This window comes from Haemaphysalis longicornis, unplaced genomic scaffold, assembly GCF_048455015.1.
Source record: "Haemaphysalis longicornis isolate Haplotype H1 unplaced genomic scaffold, Haemaphysalis longicornis Haplotype H1 scaffold_25, whole genome shotgun sequence".
NCBI lineage: Eukaryota > Metazoa > Arthropoda > Arachnida > Ixodida > Ixodidae > Haemaphysalis > Haemaphysalis longicornis.
Genome location: NW_027526314.1, coordinates 1,007,429 through 1,027,413, shown reverse-complemented (window position 1 = coordinate 1,027,413; position 19,985 = coordinate 1,007,429).

Here is a 19,985-nt window from a genome sequence, read left to right as displayed (position 1 = left end):
TCCCGAGTCCCGCCTCCTTCAGTCGTCTTCGAATTGTCTCGCAAGAGACATTCAATGACAGCTCCTGTCGAATTTCTTTTGCAGACAGGAGGGGATCTGCCACAGCGGCTGCGACAATCAGTAGTTCCTGCTCCTCACTGGTGACTTTAGGCCGCCCGCTGCGCTCTGCGTCAATGCGTCTGCCCTGATCATCGCGGTAAGCTTGAATAATGCGGCTTACAGAAGTCCTAGGCCTCCCGGTGAGGTGGCAACTTTCCCACTGAGTAGTCCCTTCGATGAAAAGTCGCACGATGTGCCTCCGTTGCTCGATGGGGTCGCGGGAAGGCATTCTTCACGAATATGACCATGCAGGACGAGTTACGTGCTTTATACGCTTCATAGCTATCACTGTCCAATGGGTGACATGGAAGGAAACGCCTCATTGCTTTTCGATAGCAATTCACGCACACCGACAGCTGTGTATTTCGGTCTATTTTTCCGAAGCGAATAAACTCTTTCCTTCCTACTTTCTTCCCTCCTCCCATCTTTAAACCGCCTCTCATATGCCGCACGGGAAAAACACGAAATTAAAAAAAAACATCGCTGTTTTTAGTTCTATCAACTGCGTGTTTGTCGCATAACGACCAGCACTGGTTCAGTCATGTGTGAATCTTTATCGCAGCGTTTCTTCAACGCCAGTTTGCGTTTCAGTCAATAAAATAATAAAAAGAGTGCCGAACGAACATTCTCAGATGAACGCACAGTTACGCGGCATCAGCGCATGGCGCACGCTGCATGCTGCTGACATGCATCACGCCCGGCCGGTAGGCGCGCCGCGCAAGGCGCCGCCGCGAGTCGCATTGGAGAGGATCAAAGTGCTGCAGCCGAAATCAAGGAAACTGACATGCACAAACTCTAGGGAGGGACACGCATGCGCCCTCCGCTATCTCGACAGCAGGCGGTGGGCCGGAAGGTGTCGCGCCGATAGTATTCGCGCACCGCTCGCTTGGTCCGGTTTATTCTGTGACCGCCTGTACGTCAAAGCTACTTCGATTGAGGTATTTGCTCACTCTTTGCAGCACAAGTTGGACACGGTGTCCTGATTGTCTGCCTAGTGGTTATGAGACAAGTGCAGTACATAGTGAGGTGGATCTTCTTCCTTGTGTTATATTACATCCACCAGTTTATTTGCAACAGCAGTACTTACAGCAGAAAGGCGATGTTGTGCCCTAATTACACTGTGAGGCATTGTTCTGAATGTTGCCCTGTTATGTTCATGTGCATGGAAATGTGTGCTGTTGTGCCATGGTATTTTCATTGCCACTGCATAAGATGCAGGGTGAGGAATTTCCGTACAATTGTTGCAAGCATAAATGACGGTCTATGAGAGCCGAAAAAAAAGAAGCACCATGACGTTGCAGGCCCTAGCTCAGTACTGCAACCTTCCAGCACAAATCGTCCAAATAATGGCAGTGTGACGCCGCAGCCAACTGCTTCAGCTGTGGCCGCTGAACGATCAGCCACTAGTCAAACGGTTGTGGTCACCTAGTGACTTAACGGCTTTAAAGGGTTGATGCTTCACGGAACTAATCGTGTGAACAAGGTAATATTCAATGTCCGAGCCTTCCAATGTAGGCAGAAGCACAGCGTCGGTTTTCGAGGTTCTCGAGCAGTGACGGATCGACGCCACCACCACCACTGCTTTTTCTTCATTGCACTTTTAAGCGCCTGCACCCAAATTGAAGCACAAGTGTTCAAACACAACCAAACAACCACCACTGGTCTAGTCACTGTCAACTCCGTGCACGATAACAACACTAACGTAACGACACCACCTCCCAGTTCGCCCAAGCAAGTTTGGTCGCCGCCACTGTTATGGCCGCCGCTTGCACAACCCTGGTTGCCAGCATACTTTTTGCGCTGCGGTGACGTCATGTGAATACGCTCCATATTTCTGGATCTATATTACATTTCTGGACAAGGTGATTCATGTCGGGATTTGAAAATGTTATATATAAAATCAAAATGCCACACGAATTGCCACATGACAGACGCAAACCACAACTGCTTAATTTTACCGAGAAATTCCCCCTAAATACTCTTGCGCATCCATAGAAACGTATTTTAAATAATACGTAAAATTAGCAATATGAACAACGACTGTCCAAAAATGGTATTTATTTTAGAAAAGGTGCGGAAAGAACACGATCACACAGGCTCTTGCGGTTGTAAAACTCGTCCCCGGTAATGTATGGGCGATAGCGCACGGGTCGTGAGCAGTGTAATTGTTTCTGTTTGTTTCTTCTTTCTATAAGGAAACAGCGTAATTTTAGAAGGGTGTAGCAAATGCACGGGTATGCACAGGTCTTGTCGCTTCTTACTCGTTTCGCGCACTAAACTTTTATCCTTTAAATAATCACCACGCCACCTTCGAAAAGCACCCTTCGATGTTCCCGAAACGGCGTTTTTGTAAGACGTTTTTCTCTACGTTGAAGACTTCTAAAATGAGAGTGAATGTCTCTTTTTGGTCATGATCACCATCATGCCTAACACCTTTAGTGCCTTTGCGTTTTCGCGTATAGCACGGCTCGCCTAATTTATATCATTCGGTTTAAACACCCAATGTCATTTTTTGTGTACGTGTCCTCCCTCTCTCTCTTCCTATTCTTTGAAAACCCCACTCCCCATTCCCTGGACAGGGTTGTATGAGGGTGAATTGCCCGTTGAGTTCAATAACATCACCAGTTCTTTTTTCTTTTCTCCTTTCTCAATAACCACCACATTAAGACGCGTAAACGCAGTGACTCGACTGCAATTTCCTCTAGTAATAGGCCTTATGCAAAAGTGTTGCCCTCTGTCGCAGCCGAATCGAACCCTCGCTTCGACGCCATGTTTAAGGATAGCGCCGGTCGGGAATACGTGTGCAACAAGGTGCTGCGCGTGCGTGTTATCGCTTCTTGGTGACTCGCTGCACGTCTCGTGCTGTGTTGTCGCACGTAATGACTGATGAATGGTGTATGGACTTGTCTGCGTTGCCCCGGTTCCCGTCCGGCTTCGCGGAGACATATTAGGCGTCCAAAATTCCCCGCATTTCCCCGAGGGGAAGAATGTGAAAGTGCGAATGCACGAGTTGAATTTGCGCGGTTCGGTAATATTCGCGAAAGAGAGATCACACACACACTCACAACTACAAAGAAAGAAAGATGCATTTATTCACAGACACCTATTTGTGTTGTCGTTGTACTTGATTGCTAGAGCGGATCTCAGCTTTGAAATTTCGTGTCAGTACTCCTTTAAGCAGGTGCATTAGCCCTCCTCACGCCCGATTCTTGGCCAATCCCCCACATGGGTATGTGCCATGTCAGCGGCCAGGCAGCGCGCGCCCATCTCCCCCCGTTGCCAAGGAAGACGAGGAGATTCCTGGCCAATCCCCCACGTGGGTATGTGCCATGTCAGCGGCCAGGCTGCGCGCGCCCATCTCCACGTGCGCGGACATCGCCGGTGGACGCAGGTTCAGGGTCGCTTAAGAAGTGCATTGCACTTAAAACGCAATCGCAACGGCACCAGGAGCGCAGTTACAAGTTCGCCACCGAATCGTACGTTTGCCTGCCGACGATGAAGACGAAACGGTGCGCCGGGTAAGTACTCTTGGTTTGTTGTTATTTGTATGTGCTCTTGAGTTTGCGCAGAAGTTCTTTAATGGTGCCTAGAATTTATTACATTCTAAAGCTTACCGAGCCATTAATGGTGCCGCACGCAAATCGAAGTTTTGAAAAATCAGTCGCTCGGGCAGCGCCGCAACACGCGTGTTCCGTTTCACTTCTTGTGCGTTTCTTTTTTTATGCAATAAATATTTGGCTCACGGCTCTTGTTTGTTCAAGTAGCGCTGGGGTATCGTGTTTTGCAACAAACAGTGCGGTAAATCGTCCTTATGAAAGCGAAAAAATATTGACGAATGCTCGCTCTTCCGCGATTCAACTTTGCGCTTGTTTTTGTAACAGCAATCCTGGGTCGCTCGCAAAAAAAAATCCCGTTTTTAAAATGCTGCAGCCCGGTGCAGAGTAAATTTTCGATTGATGGAAGCGTTTTGAATGAAAAATAAATACTAAGGAATTCTTGCCACGATAATAAATGTGCAGATTACAAATGATCGAACACAGTTGGTGATTAGTTTTTATAGGACTAACGCTATGGACTGCGGGTTGCGCTTTCTGTCGCGTGAAAGCACACCTGAACGCATCATGCGCAAGCGCATTGTTTGTGCGAGGGTCATTAAAAAGGCTGTCATATTTTCGTCACCTTTGCTTGTGGCGCTCGTTTCATTTATTTTGTCTGTGTGAAGACTCTGTTAATTTATTTTACCCACGCTTGTTAACGTGTCTACTACTTATGGAGTGTTTAAGGACTCTCTTGTTATGCAGAGCAGGTACTGTAGTCTCTAACATGGTCAAAGACCATGGTGCTCTAGTTGCACACTACGTAAATCATCTTGGATTATTTTTATAATCGTCATAAATGCTTCAACTACCAGCCGTCCTGTATATTCCCAAGGGTCTTCTGCATTAAAGGCCACGTCACACCGTATTCAAATTTAGGTCTAAATGACGGCTTTCTCCCCTTCTCTTATCTGTAAGCACTAGTCTAGTCCTTGAACAGGTAATGTTTCTGTGCCTGTATTGAATTTCACGGGTCTGTTGGTTGGTCGGTTTGGTTTCAGTGTCGCTGGTCCTGCTGTTGCTGTGCGTTGTGCCGGCTACCGGAGCCGGAAAAAGAATTCAGACCCGTACACTGTCAACCTAACCTTCACGATGGCCTGCGAAGTGGAGCTAGGTAAGTGCAGTTGTCCGGCTGGGGCATCAGGTTATTGTTACCACCTGATGGCAGTCTTAAAGACAGTTGTGGTGATCGGCGCGTTCGCGCCGATCACTTAAGTACTAGTCCGCAATCGCCGCTGCGTTAGCGCGAGGTCGCGTTCGCGCCGATTACCGAAGTAGTATAGTCCGCAATCGCCGCTGCGTTAGCGCGAGGTAATTCTGGCATATTGAGACAAGCAGGCAGTTCTTTGGTAACCCCTTTCATATCACACGGACATAATTTGTTGTTGTCGTTGTTACATGAACGAATTTTACACGGATACGATTCGCTGCGCGCGCGTCACGCACGCGCGGCACGCACACACTCGCGCGCGACACGCAATAAACATTATTACATTGACTTCTAGCATTCTTACCTTTGCCCCTTGAGCATCCTTGTTTCCACTTTGTGTGCAACATGGCACAAAACAGTATGTAGGCATCCTGGATGACAGGAAACGATAGATCGCCGGGAACTCGCTGCAGTTCGATGCTCCGCTTTCCAGTTGAGCCCTTGAACATGGCGGTCGCGCTCGCGGTGGCCGCGACAGGGCAGCAGATCTTGCATAAGGCCTATTACTAGCGAAAAAATGTGTTCGCATTAACATCGCGAGATTAATCCGCCAATGTTTACTAATCACTCTATTGACCCTTTAACATACATAGGATTGAGGTCCACAAGCATACCTTTCATGAACCTACCGCAACTCCAGTTGGCACTTGTGTGCTGAATCTTACTTTGCTTTCGGATACGAGGCCTCGTGAGGCCTCCCACATATTATGCCACAGCCGACAGTGTCACACGTCGCCCAGGCGGGTCATCAGGTTCAAACCCACAATTATCATTAACAACCCACAGTACATCTTAAATCATTTGAATAACCGTGATCGTCAATCCGATGGTGTGGTAAAAGCAAGCGGAAGACACTCAGGACGTCACCCGCAATGAGATACCAAACTGCTCATGTAGAAGTTGGAAATAAGTAAAAATGTACCAATGGAACGCAGTAATTAGTATAAATGTCTAATTGTATTGAAAGAAAAGCAACTTGCGCACACTTTTCTTTACTTAAAATTTGTTTTTCTTGTATATACTGTAGAAAAATAGTTTTGTTTACTGAAAATAAAAATTGGTTTAAAGCAACAACGTCGTTAATTAAGCTAAACAATTTGCGCCTGTTCTTAGCATGGGCGCAAGCAAAATTCCCGTGATCACACTCTTGTTTGTACCATTTTGTACTATCATATGATAGTATGATACAAAGGATGGGGCTCCATAGGGCTACTTGGCTGCGCCCCTACCGGCAGTAAAGAAAAAAAAAACGCATTTTTGCGGTGGCAAAGTGGTCTCGATCTAGCGTCGCGGCCACTCGCTGAACGTTGCGGGTTCAATTCCCGGTGAGGTCAGTCTTTTTTTTTTTTTTTTTTTGAGCGGTTTTTTTAAGGCAAAGGCTGCTGCACCCCGGGGATCCTTTCCCCCGGGGTGCTCCAGCCTCGCCCGATCGCTGACGGCTGGAGCGCCCCACGGAAGTGACGTCACCTGTTTTAAATGCTGAGCATTTCACGTCCTCGATTAACCGCACCGGTGCACACCGGGGCACACCGGTGCGCCTTTTCCTCCTCGATTAACCGCACCGGTGTGCACCGTCCGTCCTCGATAAACCGGGGCGCACCGTCGCGGGGCAATTTTTGGTTGCACCGCCGCGCACCAAGAGAGTCGACGGTGCGCCGGAGCGCAATCCCGAGATGCATCGCGGACGACGCCGGCGAAGGGGCTTCCTCCGCCGTCTGCTGCAGCGACGGCGCATCGCCGCACTCGTGTCAAGGCGGGAGGAGCTGTGCATTGTTGCTGACAAGGATGGCGTGCTTGTGAATTCATCGGGCAACGATGCGACAGGCTCTTAACGGGCGGTAACAACGGCCAGAGATTGTAAATGAGGACCCGAACTTCGTGTACTTCAAAGACGGCTGCATGTATTGCCAGACAGTTGGGGATTGACCTTCGTTTCGTTCGAATTATCATGAACTGTCACCGGAGTGCCTAGGCGATGAAGACCTACTTGTTTTGCTGTAAAGGAAGGGCGGAACAAAACAGGCACTCGCATTATGGCTCAAACGAAGATGAGAAGCAGCTTGTATGTAGCTGTTTAGTGGAAGCGGTGGCGGTGGTGGGGTACGTTGTTCCGCATGTGTGACGGATTTAAGTTGTGCGTACATATAATCGTTGGCCTTCAATAAATGCCACTTTCTAATAGCGCTGTGTCTCATTACAGTGCTGTATTGCTACTTGTGAACGTTTTTATGAGTTGATTTCTTAGATTAAGAGATGGCGCCTGGGTAGAACCGCCCCGTTTGTCCTCGATCAACGCTCCGTGCCGGTACGCACCGTCGTGGGGCACTGTGCACCGCGCCGGTTTTGGGGGCAACACCGGTGCGTGTTTATCGAGGACGCTATCATCAGTAACTCACGATGTCACCCGCGTTGGCGTCCGTAGTCCGCATCGCTCCCCCTACACTATATAAAAGAATAATACCTTCCGTCGCCAGGTTTCGATCCCACGACTCTGCGGGCGGAACGCAAGGTACACGGCGCTCTACCGACTGCTCCACAAAGCCGACACAGAATGGAAGGTTACGCACGCGCCTTATATCCTTGACTCATTCAACCGTCGGCCACAGGTGCGCCCTCCCCCCCGCGTCCTCCTCGCCTTCTCTCCGCTCGCAACACCCTCTCTCGCCGCGTTCGGTTCGGGCGCACAAGTGGGGACGTGCGCAACACCCTCTCTCGCCGCGTTAGGTTCGCATCACGCGTTCGTGTGGTGGCGCGATTTCGGCGCTATAACACTCTCTCGCGAAGGGCATTGGATTGGATTCGATTGGATTGGATTGGCTTGGATTGAATTGGATTTGGATTGGGTTGGATTAAAGTGGATTGTGTTGGATTGTGTTGCGTCATAGCCGCGCCACGTTGCGTCATAGCCGCTCCACGTTGCGTAATAGCCGCGGCAGGGAGTTCACGGCACGTTTCACGTTTCACCATCGACTTCATCGACAATGTCTACGCTGGAAGACAACAATTACAACAACAACAACCAATACGTAATCCATAAGACTTGCAGGCGCGCCCCCCGCGGAAATGCTCTGCATTTGATCGTTCCCCTCGCGAGGGGGATGTTTTTTTTATGAGCCCAAAACTTTTTGTTATTATTTCTTGGATTTGGTCGTTCTTGTTGATCGCCGAAACTAGTACCAAATACCACGCCGGCCGTGCAAAGTGGCCGTGCCGGCACTCATGTTTAGGTCGGCTGTGCTTTTCATTGTTTACGCGCCGTAAGCGCAAGCTGATAACTCTCCTCCTTGGTACATCGGCTGTCGTTCAGTGTTGCGTTATCTACGGCGCACCTGCGGGCAAGGCAAAACCACTCCGAGTGGAGGATTCGGAGGATTGCGTTGCACGTTCAAGTTCGCCGGCTTTTGTAACCGCACTTCTTTCTTTCTTTTTATTTTGAAAGGTGTGTGCGCGCGCCATTTTACGCCATTAGGTTTGATCTGCTGTGGCTCGATAGGGAAGAATGGGTCTGTGTCCTCAAACGTGGGCACTGACTGAAGAGCTAGGTGGCCGGCAAAGGTCTAAATAGTGTTGCACGAAGGCTGCTTGCGCTCTCATTTAGATCATAAAATATGTGGCTTTTGTGGGGAGAAGAATAGGCGGAAGAACATTTGACAAGAATTCTCTTGGGCCTAGATTACTGGTGCCCACTGGATCTTCCACTAAATAAGCTTATTTAGTGGCTCTTGTGCACTCTAGTACGCGCCGCTGAACACCAGCGTTTTTGTAATAGTTTTGGCGCAGCAGCCTGAAATGTTTTGCAACCTCACCATACTTTCTGTGCATAGAAAGACCAGCAGGTGCCTTATTTTGGGGGGTGAAATCAGCACAGCTGGTACAAAAGAGGCCTGAATTAAAGTTTATTGGATGTGACAAAAAGACCTTTGGAGTAAACACTGTTAATGCCTCTTTTCGTCGTGCCTACAACTCTGTATATTTGGTCATGTTGTACCAACTTTTCCGAGCTTCTAATCTTGCAAGGGACACACTGCAGTGCTACAAGTACTGATCACAAAGTGTCAAAAAATTTGGCTTTTGGCTTCCCATTGCCACCCTTGTTAGTGATGGGCTGGGAAGAACCACGCCGAAGCAGGAAGCACCGACCAATCCAGGAGATACACTGTACTTCACCAACTTCACACACCGTTGTAAAAATTGTGCTCGAGAGCACAGCTCTGTACCACACGCTGGTAAGGGCAGGAAATGTAGCGCCAACAATGGTCTTTCACATAAACTGTGCCCACAGCTCCTGTCAACACCAAATTGATAACAGCGTTGTTGCACATAATTACGTATACAAACGTCATGTAAGTAGTGTTGCTTCTGGTCATAGCAGCAGCTGTACATGTCCAACAGCCACCACTGCAAGTGCTGAAGAACCGGCCAACCATGTGGCGTATGCTGTCCAAAAAGAAAGAAGCACCCAGGCCTTCGTTTTCTGACAAGCAGACTGGATGCTCATCACGCTGAAGTTCCCCCGCAGTAAGGGCTATGTGTGCGCATCCGTTTTTAAGCGTATACGTGCTGCCACGTGCACCTGGCAGCACGTGGAAGCAAGGTTCCATTCTGCCAAGGTGCCGGTTTAGCGCCGTGGTGAGAGGATTTGGCTGCTGCTCTGGCGAAATGAGTTCAAGTCGTAGAGTCCATACAGTGGTGGCCCCGCCGACGGCCACGTATATATACGGTCACTTTTCGCGTTTGATGTTATACCTTCGTCTTTAAAATTGGTGAAACTTGCACTAAGTGACACAAGGCGAAGCTGGAGAATTTCTTTTTATGTAAGCACTGAATGACACCAATTTATTCACGTGTTCCGTCGTCGCTTCTCACTGTGGCAGTAGTAGTCATCGTCATATCCATCTATCTTCCGCATGCATGACTGGCTGACCCGGATCGTTTTGTCCGCAGGCTTTCCCATTCCTCCAAGAGTGGAACGCATCGGCACGCGCTAGAACCGGCTTCGCGAGCTGTCTTGTGCTCTTCCTTGTGCCGCGGACGCACGTGACTGTTTTCTTGGTATTTTTGCGAGCGCCACGCGCAAGCCAGGACGATGCCGGACGCTCATCGCAAAACGCGTTCGCGGTAAACGGCTGGAGTAACTATGACATGATGTTTTCTGATGACGCCGCCCACATTACGGCCAGCAACAACTCTGCTGTTGTTGCTGGCCTTCAATTTATGCACACGGAAGGGCACTCGTAAAAACTTGTGTTGAATTTGAGAGCATTAAATGTATTTAATGTCAACACAAACACCAATCCAAAGTAGCAGCCCATGGGCTGAGGTGTTGCACTACTGAACACGAGGCTGCAGGTTTCCTGGGCATACCAGTTTTTGTGAAGGGGGCGGAAAACACAGCTGTCTGTGAGTAAGTGATATTGCTGTTTATTGAACACTTCCAGGTGGTATAAGTTTATTCATTGCCCTCCACCATGGCATGCCTCATATTCATGGTGCTGCTTCAGAACGCTGTACTACAAACTTATCTTTTGGGTCTTAACACTAGCAACATTTAAATGAAACATCTTTGACATTGTATAACTGTTCTTGAATAATTATTCATTTTATAATGAGCACAATAGCAGTATTGTCGTAAAAAAGAACTGCAGCTAAATTATAAATCATAATTGTATGCTAGTAACATGTTGCAAGAAAATCGAAAATGTAATAGTTATATCCGTTCGCTCACCAGCAGTACAAGTTGTACCTGTCCCATGAACCTTCAAATGCTGATTATTCTCATGGCCAATACATGAGCCATACATGCCCTTCGGTTCCCAAAAGGACTAAGCAAACACACAACCTCCAAGAAAACACATCAGGCATTGGGAAGAAACATTTAAAATTGACTCACTTTATTTGATCGACAACCAGTACATTTTATAGCCCACAAAAGACCATTGCCAGCACTGCATTAGGACTTAAGAACTTTTCTGCAGTTGGCTTTGGCAACAAGCAGAATGCACCACTATGTGCTGGAAACACATATGACAAGCCACAGCTTTGACCAGCCCATTGGTTGCACTGGGTGTCAAGAGATAAAAAGGAAGAACCACGCCAAATGCTTTAATGTATGCACGTTGATCAAACATTAATTCAGAGTGTAGAAAAACATCCCTTCCAGCATGTTCAGCTGATAAACCAATTTTTGACAGCCTTATCGAAGTGAAGGCAAAAACGAGTGCGTGGCAAGATTTCAATGTGGGCTTTAAGAACTGTAGATTGTCTGTAGGCTGTCTGCAGTCATAATTACTATTGTGCGCCAAACACCCTAGTACACTGAGTGCAGTGAACTTCAGCAATGAAAGTAGTCATAAGTAGTTTTTATCGTATGTTGACCGCTGCGAATCCTAGTAAACCATTACAAGCACCTGGCATGCTGGCAAGAGAGGTAGAGAGAGTAAAAGATTTTTGAAAGGAGAAGAGGCCAGCCTGAGAAACTGAACTTGGGCCTGCTACTTAAATCCCGCTGGGGCAAGGAAGGTACTGAATACTGAGGGTATGAGAAATGACAGTGAAATCAACCAATTGACTTTGTACACTTAAAGCATGTATAAGATGCAATGGGGCGCAGAAACAGACTAATCACTGTATAATTCGCATAACATATTTACCGACCATAAAAAAAAGTTTCGCAGTTTGTGAAATTTCACCACCTAGACCCAAAAGTCCAAACAGGACAAGCAGCGATTTGACCGCTCGATCTTGCTTCTTCGTGTCAGCTCACGTGCCCAAAATCTTTCGTTCAGACAGAGGGTAAGCATTCAAGCGTAGTAAGGCTGCTTCAAGGTCTTTTCACCCTGTAGTAACGTTGGTCAAACACTATGCAAATGATCAATTGTCTCTGTACAGCCTTACACAGAAGGCAGTCTGGGCTGTCCTCGCGTCCGATTGTGTGCAGATACATTCAGGTCAATGCTACTTCAAGCCGCAGCCTGTGTAGCAAGGTTTCATTGACTTCTGTGAAGTTGAGGGGCATGAGCGAGCCAGAACCTTTGCTCGGGATCAGTCCTGGGGAGCTGTTCCTGTCAATTTTGTGGGTCAGACCAATGCAAGGCAGCAGCTTGTGCACGGGCTCTGTAGAGTATTGCGTTGCTATCTTGTTTAACGATGGGTGTAGCCAAAAGAGGGTACAGTTGAACACGGATATATCGAACACGGATATATCGAATTATTGTCTATATCGAACAGTGCAAACATCCCCTTGAAAATCCCATGCAAAAATATAGGGCTGCTGTGCGCGTGTATTGACCTCCTGATCACGGGCAAATTCGATATATCGAATTCCGCGTCGAAGGTGCTCCTGAAAGTTTGCTTCCTCTGATGGGGTGGAGTTAATGATAATGTAGACTCATCGCAGGAGCTGCCAGGCTTGGTGAGACAGAGGCGGCGTCCGCGGCATTATGTCGCTTCGATGGCCTTTAACAGCTGTTTTCACGCTAGCACGGGTGGCAGCTCCATGATAGCTAGAACGCGGATAGTGGTTGGGGCGAAAGGACACAAAGGAGAAAAAGAAATTGACCGGAGGCACTCTTTTTCTGTGATTGAGCTATTTGCTGGCTCATTCAGGGGGACCGATGTGGCGTTGTGTGTTTGTTTGTCCAAGGCATTCATTTCAGAGCAACGAAGGCGGGAATTCGTCGGGTGCAGGCTGCTGAAAAGATGTTGGTTGAAAAGGCGTTAGGAATTCCTCGCAGTAGTTTTGAGGGCGATGCCCGCATCAACGTTGACGTAAAGGCGAATGCAGCACAACCCGCCCCAGCTATTCCGGAGCGTGTCGGGTGCAAAGCGACTTCATTGCACGCCTCCAGATGGGGGAGCTGTTCGGTTCGGATTCTGAGGATAACGGCACTCAATGCCTGACAACGTTCCCAACCGCCTACTGCAGCCGAGATTCCGTCAGCGTTATTCGCCTGTGTTGTGGCAGTGTACAGCGTTGATTTTCTCAGTTGTGCGTGTTTGTAATCTTGAAGACAATTTGGTGAACTTTACGACGCAGAAGAAAAAAGAAACTAAGCTCAAAGACATTTCAATGATAAAAAAAGTGCGGTGGTCATCATGCTGCGGTTCAGATTTTCCGTGCTTTGGGCGTCAAAACAATAAACTACCATTTTTCACGACTTCAGAAAACTCTCAGTGATGTGCGGAGTCGTCAGATAATCTTCAGATGGGCGTATTTTATATATCGAATTATCGATATATCGAATTCCTTAGCGATCCCCTAGGAGTTCGATATATCCGTGTTCGACTGTATGTATATCCTTTAGCAGGCACAAGGCAGCATTTCCTTCCCAGAAAATTGGTTCTATAATTGTAATTACACTAGCTAGTTTCGAATAATTCTTGCAAACAAAGAGCACACTACCAAGTGTAGCAAAGGGAAGAGACAGCAACGACTTCCAACTAGTGCCTTGTTTGAAACCTATGACCCATATAAATACCACATGCGCTTTATAACACCAACATAGCAAAAACAGCATAACACCATTCGGAAGCTTTTTCTGCTATGACCCCCATGAGCACTGCCAGCTTTCAGGTCCGCAACCTCGTTAAACTCTGTTTCCCCTTGAAAACATGATTTTAGCGCTAAAGACGACAGACACACTTTACTGGTGCTTGATCTGTCAAACAGCAGCACACATCAGTTAATTTGAAATGATACGGGGTAAACTTGGAAGCTGGCACAACTCAGTGGGATGGGAGTGGCAACAAAAAATCTGTGCACAGTACAGCCCCTGCTGCGGCATTTTTCAGTACGGCGACAGTTGTCACACTGCCCTTGTTAACCTATATTCGAATCTCCTGATACTATGGAGAGACTTGTTGCATCGGTAGCAGACTGGAATTACCACTGTGTCGAACCATGGAGCCTGCCAGTTGCCATTCGAAGTATGCGAGTCTGCCCATGGAAATTTTTTCTGGCGACTGTTTCCTGCTGGCACAGCCATTCCATTCCACGCAGACAAACAAAATGCGCGCAGGCCACATGCAACAGGCATGTGTTTGCGTTGTTGTGTGGGAAGCAGGTTTGCCAACAGGTACCAGTCGGCTGCGCAGTAGCACCCAGTGTATGCTTAGATGCAGATACCTAGTGGGTCCGCCTTGGTTCATTCCACAGAGGCAAAAGCAACGCTTTCTCATGTTTCTCTGATGGTGCTTTTCAATGGCGTCAACTATGCATTGCACTAAACAAATAGACAGAGAAATATTTTATGGATTTGCGAGCAGAAGGATGCTAGGGCATCTACCCCGTGAGCTGTTCTTAGTCCAAGTGCACTGAAACCCACAAGCGCCATCAAAGTCGCCCACCCCAGACTTCCACTACAGCCTTCACTATCCCTAGCGTTACATCTGTATTTTTGAAATTATTAGTAACGATTAATTATTAACAGTGACTCTTCACGGCTAGTCAGTGAGTGGAAGTGTTTTGGTTTGTTTGGTAAAAATCAGAACAGACTGCTTTCACCATATGTTGTGAAGTGGGCGTGACAGTGACCCTGGCTCGTCAGTGAGCAGAAGTGGTTTTTGCCGGTTGGGTAAAAATCAAGCATGACTGCGTTGAGGAGCAGATGAAGAGTATGGAGCACGTCAGACATAGTTTTAGCCTGTGCGATCAGTGTACGTCCTTTGTGCCATTGAGAAATTTAGCAGGTATATCCCGTGTATTACGTTTTTTGCAAGTTTGTCCAACATATCTTTGGGCGCAGCGTTAAATCATGAATTCCTTTTAAAAGCAACACGAAGCCAGCAGGTGAGAAAGAAAGAGGTATGTTAGTAATACTAAAGGAAATTTAGGCTATTAGCAATGGTTCAGAATGACATGTAAACAATCTTTGCTAGCATGCACAGTAGTTGACGAAATACTGCAGGGTAACAGTAGCACATGCACACGTGATTGCAAAGAGGGTTATGGCATGTACAGGTAAGTGTGTAAGGTTGATTTAGTGCTAATATGCTGCATGCACACGTAAATAAAAAATACCCTACAAAAAATTCCCCCGCATTTCCCCGAGGGGGAGAATGTGAAAGTGCGAATGCACGGTTGTCGGCCCGCTTGCGGCGCTTGCGCTCGGCCCCCGCAGCCCAACGCCTCGCCGCCTTCTCTTCCATCTCTTCCATTGGGTTTGTAGTATCACGTGTACACCACGCAGTTATCAAGCCGCTATAACGCCGCTGAGTCGCCAACGCACGCCGCTGACGACGTAGTTTGAATGCGTTAAAGATATAAGGCGCGTCTAACACTGATATCACCGTCGCGGCCGTGGCTTGGTCGGTAGCGCCTCGCGCTGCGGCCCGCAAAGTCCTCGGATCGAAACCTGGCGCCGGATGCTGTTTTTTTCTTTAAAGAGCACTGCGGACGCCGCCGCCGACGCCGGCGGTGGATGGTTTGGGGTCGCTTATAAAGAGCATTCGCTCTTAAAAAATGAACAAGGCAAATGAGGTTAGAGCAAATAGAAACAGCAACTACGCAGAGTCATCTAGATGGTATGCTTAGAATGTAGGTATATTAGTTCAACACAGCACGTAGCGCCTGTTATTGCTGAAGCCACTGACGCATCAGTTAGCCTGTCATAAATGGGCACGATCACGTACGTTTGGCGACACCGTAAATTTTGGAGCACACGAACACAACACACACGGAAAATGCCACAGTAACTCACGACAGATATCCGGCGCATTTTTTTCGCCACGCTTGTAACGACAGGGATCACGGCAAGTTGAACCGCACGAACGAGAACTCGCTGTCACTGCGACGCACCATTGCTAACTGATGGGCTCTAGATTATTCACGTATACACTCCTGCTGCGACACGAATCTGGACACTTGCAAGTCGAGCACGGAGCAGTATCAAAATATTTGCCTCGCGTTGTGATACCGACACACCATCGTGTATAACGATGACTGTGATGATAGCATCGATGACTGCGGCGCCAGCAGCTTCACACAAACAATAAACCTCTGGAAAACTACGACGCACCACACACATCGGTCGTGTTTTGAAGGCAACACGGTGCTTCGTGCCTTGCTGCACATTTTGGGGCAAAATTTGGTTCTGATAAGTAACTGTACGTATTTGATATGAAATCATTGCGCTCTGCGCAAGCGCTGACCAGCACTTCGCGTTGCTGCCACGAATAGTCATCGGACTGACGACTGTGAATTACTGCAGAAGATACAAGCGCGGAGACACAGGCTTGGAGCTGAGCACCTCATATGAAACGAAAACACAGCGCAGCACCGCACCACTCGTGAGCGACTCCGTACAACGCCGACGCTCGTACATTCTTGCTTGCCTCGCCACCGCGCGAAGCCGGAATATTTGAAACAGGCCAACGGAACAAACTCGGAACAGACGTACCAGGGACGCTCTGACCGGCCATCAACAGATCGAGGTCGTGACGTCACAGCCAAAAGTCACGTGATAAAGACATTTTCGTCACTTCCTGAGCCGTGGGCTTTTTTTTGTTTTTACTTTTATCGCGTAGCATCAAAAAGCTATGCACTGCGGTAAGGTGTTTTTTACCACTATTGCGCAAGTACGCCCAACTGCAGCGGTAGGTTCGTTTTGGCGTTTGTTTGATGATAGAGTTTCTGTCAACGTAGCCATCACTTCCTTTAGTTTCACCCAAGGCTTCAGCCAAAGCATGCGAAGGCGATTGCCAAAGGCATTGTGTGTGTGCGCTACGGTCGCTTCGCCGTTTGTTTGCTTTTTTATTATTGTTATTGCGTTATTTTGCCTCTGGGAATTTGTTCTGTGCCCGAGTTGGTTTCTTTCAACGTAGATGATACCCGCGTGATATGTTGAAGTGTATCGTCGAAGTCTCCCTTTCTGCTTCTTTGAGCCAGCTCACGAATGAAGCCGTCACCTTGAGCCCTCGCAGGTGAAACGGCGACAACACGACGACACCGATCTTTTCCCTGAAGAATCTAGGACGAAGTGTGACACCACTAGTTGTGCGCGCCCATATCCTACAAGTATACAAGTCACGTTGCCGTCAGCAACAACATGCAGCAAAAGAGTTCACCAAGCGAGGATATGCCGTGCTGTGATGCAGCGAATTCAGTGATGTGGAAATGATTGTGTGCATTGGGGTGCCAAGCTGGACGTGCCACATTCGGCTTGTTATTTCGGCGACAGGTAAATGCGCAAATGAGACGTGGTCGAGCTCACTGTGTTCTGGTATATCTACGAATTCCACGGTGACACACAGAGAGAGAGAAAACCTTTAATGAAAGCTGAAGCTGAAGAGGTCAGTCCCACTAACGGACAATTTGTTTTATGGTAAAGGCGAGATTAGCCAAGCCATTGCACTTAGCTTGCTATCGCCCTTGATGTCTGCGCTCTTGGTGGCTGAGTGCGATTCTTGCACGGGCAGCAATTTTTGCAGGCAGCTGTATGATGCGGGCTTCCAAATACAAGTGCCTCACATACTATTTTACATTGCCTAACTGGTGAAAAGAGCAAACTTTAAATCGTAAATCAGTAGGAAGCTGAAGGCGTGTAAAGTTTGATAACTGCACCTCGCAGGCAGTCAGTGGTGATCAAGCTTTCTTATATGCACCTCCTGCAGCTGTAACTGCCCTACCTGGCCTAATTGCACCTAATGACGGTACAGGACGAGAATATTTACAGATAAGCCATTTGCAGTGTCGTGGTATTTTTTTTTCAACGTTTATTGAAATGTAGATATTTTTCAACGTTTATTGAAATGTAGAAAAAAACACCCAGGGGTCTCTTGCTAGTGCATCGACCCCCTTAGGGGTAGCGATAAGTTAAGGTTCACGACGGGTATGGGTGGGAAATAGCAAGGAAAAAATAGTGGGTCGGGATATGAAATGCAGGAGAGTGTCCCACACTGCCTTCGCTAAATTAGGTAGGTAGGATGGACGCAGGGGATCATTTAACGAATTCGGTCGTAAGTAAGCGGGAAGGGTGTCTAGGAGAACCTGTCTTTCAGTTTGAAATTGAGGGCATGTCCGAATAATGTGTTCAGTGGTGTCCGGAATTTCCCCGGGGATACACATGCCTTGATTAGGTGACGAATAAAAAAACTGTTGTCGTTTTGCAGGGGAAAGGTTGGTAACTGTCATTAGCTGTCTGAGGCGGACTTGTTGAGAGCGAGAATACGACTTGGGAATGAGAGTGTGGTTGACCAGGGAGGTGAGAAAGTCTTTCTGTTGTTGTTTGATGGTGGTCCGGTGCTCGTCAGGGTCATAATCGCAGACCGAAGGCGTCCAGCTGGCTTGGGGCACAGTTGTGAACGATGCACGTGCCGCCAAATGGGCCGCCTCATTTCCGGGGATTCCGGCATGGCCGGGCACCCACGTGATGGTGACGTCGATGTTCTGTTGATGAAGGGTGCTCGAGTTCTTGGATCTTCTTAACTCGTAGGCTGTATGATAGTTGATGGCGACATTCCCGGAAAGCTTCCCGACTATCTATGTGAATGTGTATGAGTTTGTACATGGAAAAAGATGATATGTTATGAACAATGTGACGAAGTGAGAGGATGATACTTTCTAGTTCTGCCCCTTTAATGGTGGTATCTGGTGGCAAGGAATGAACGCTATTAAAGTTAAATGCCGGTATATGCCACGCCGAAGTTGTGCTGGATTCTGTTTTAGATGCGTCAGTGATGATGCTGAGTGTATTAGGGTGGCAAGACCGTTTCTGGTGTTGTTTTGCAGATTTCCGCCTGTTTTGTGGTCGGGGATCGGGTTTAGGATCCGTTAATGATAGGGTGGTCCATGGTTCTGATGTGTTGGCTATGTCTGGCAGCTGCAAGGTATTGTGGTTAGTGGCTTCAAGTCCTCCAGGACTGCCGTGATCGTATAGCGGTTAGTACCTTGCGTTGTGTCATGGTATTTTATTGTCTCTCTGTTTCCTTAGTGCAGGAACACACCCAGCTCAGCATCGTCACAAACTTTATAAATGAGAGCAAAGCGAAGTTCATCCAGCTGTGAGTGGTCATAGCACTGTAGTCTTATTTTTATGGCAAGCCTTCCCTGACCAAAACACCTTTTCCCATGGCGTTTTACACCCGTGAATACTATTTCTGAGACCCACTTTGGGTTGCCTATAGAAGCAGCCATTCCACTGAGAGAAGGACGAGTCATTTATGCGAGCCTTCCCCATCGAGATGTCAATAGTCACCTGCACTCATGCTATTGTCACTCCAATTGCCTTTGAACTCTCAACTGTGCATTGTGCTGTCAAAACTGCAAATGCTCAACGCAGGAACACACGTGTACACTAGCTCAATCAGCGCAGTAAAGCACTGGACAGGAAGATGCTTTGAGTCTTCCAGCATATTCATGGTCACTATTCAATATTTCCATCCGGTGATTGCAAAGACACAGCTTGAATGTTTCTAACCACTTTGCCAACCACATTTTCCCCTCACCATACCAGACTCTTTGCCAAATTACTGCCTTCAGGTCCTTCTGCTTTCTTAAGACTCAAAAATCTCTGCCCCCAAAGTTGCCGATTCATCTGCTCCCTTCTTTGCACTGTTTCTGAGAGGAAGTTTCTCTCCAAAGGCATCTAGTTGGAGTGGCCCTCACACCTTTTCGATCTGGACACATGTAATACTCTGTCCACTGAAATCCACATACATGAGTCACTAAGTCATAAATTTTCATAATGTCTTTGCACATTGATAGCAGGTATGGGTTCTAAAGAGTGGACTCTGGTGGTATGTTTTGGGGCAACACGTTACGTAAAATGGACTCGGCAAGCCTAAAAAGGCATTTTAGGGCAGCAAAAAGCCAATATAGGCACGAATTTATAAATAAGCCCTTATAGGCACAATCAACAGTTGATTAAATTTCAATTCCTGTAGTTTGTGCTTATTTGTTGAATAAACTTTACAGGGACTCCAGGGAAAAAAATGGGAATTTTGCCTACGTTTCAATCTCTAGTCATATTTTGTATATCAGGGCATGAGCTGTGTGACAAATGTTATGTGCCTGTGCATGATTGTTTTGTGTGCTGGAATTTGCTTTTTTACTGATGTGCACATGGTTTTTTAATGTACAGGAT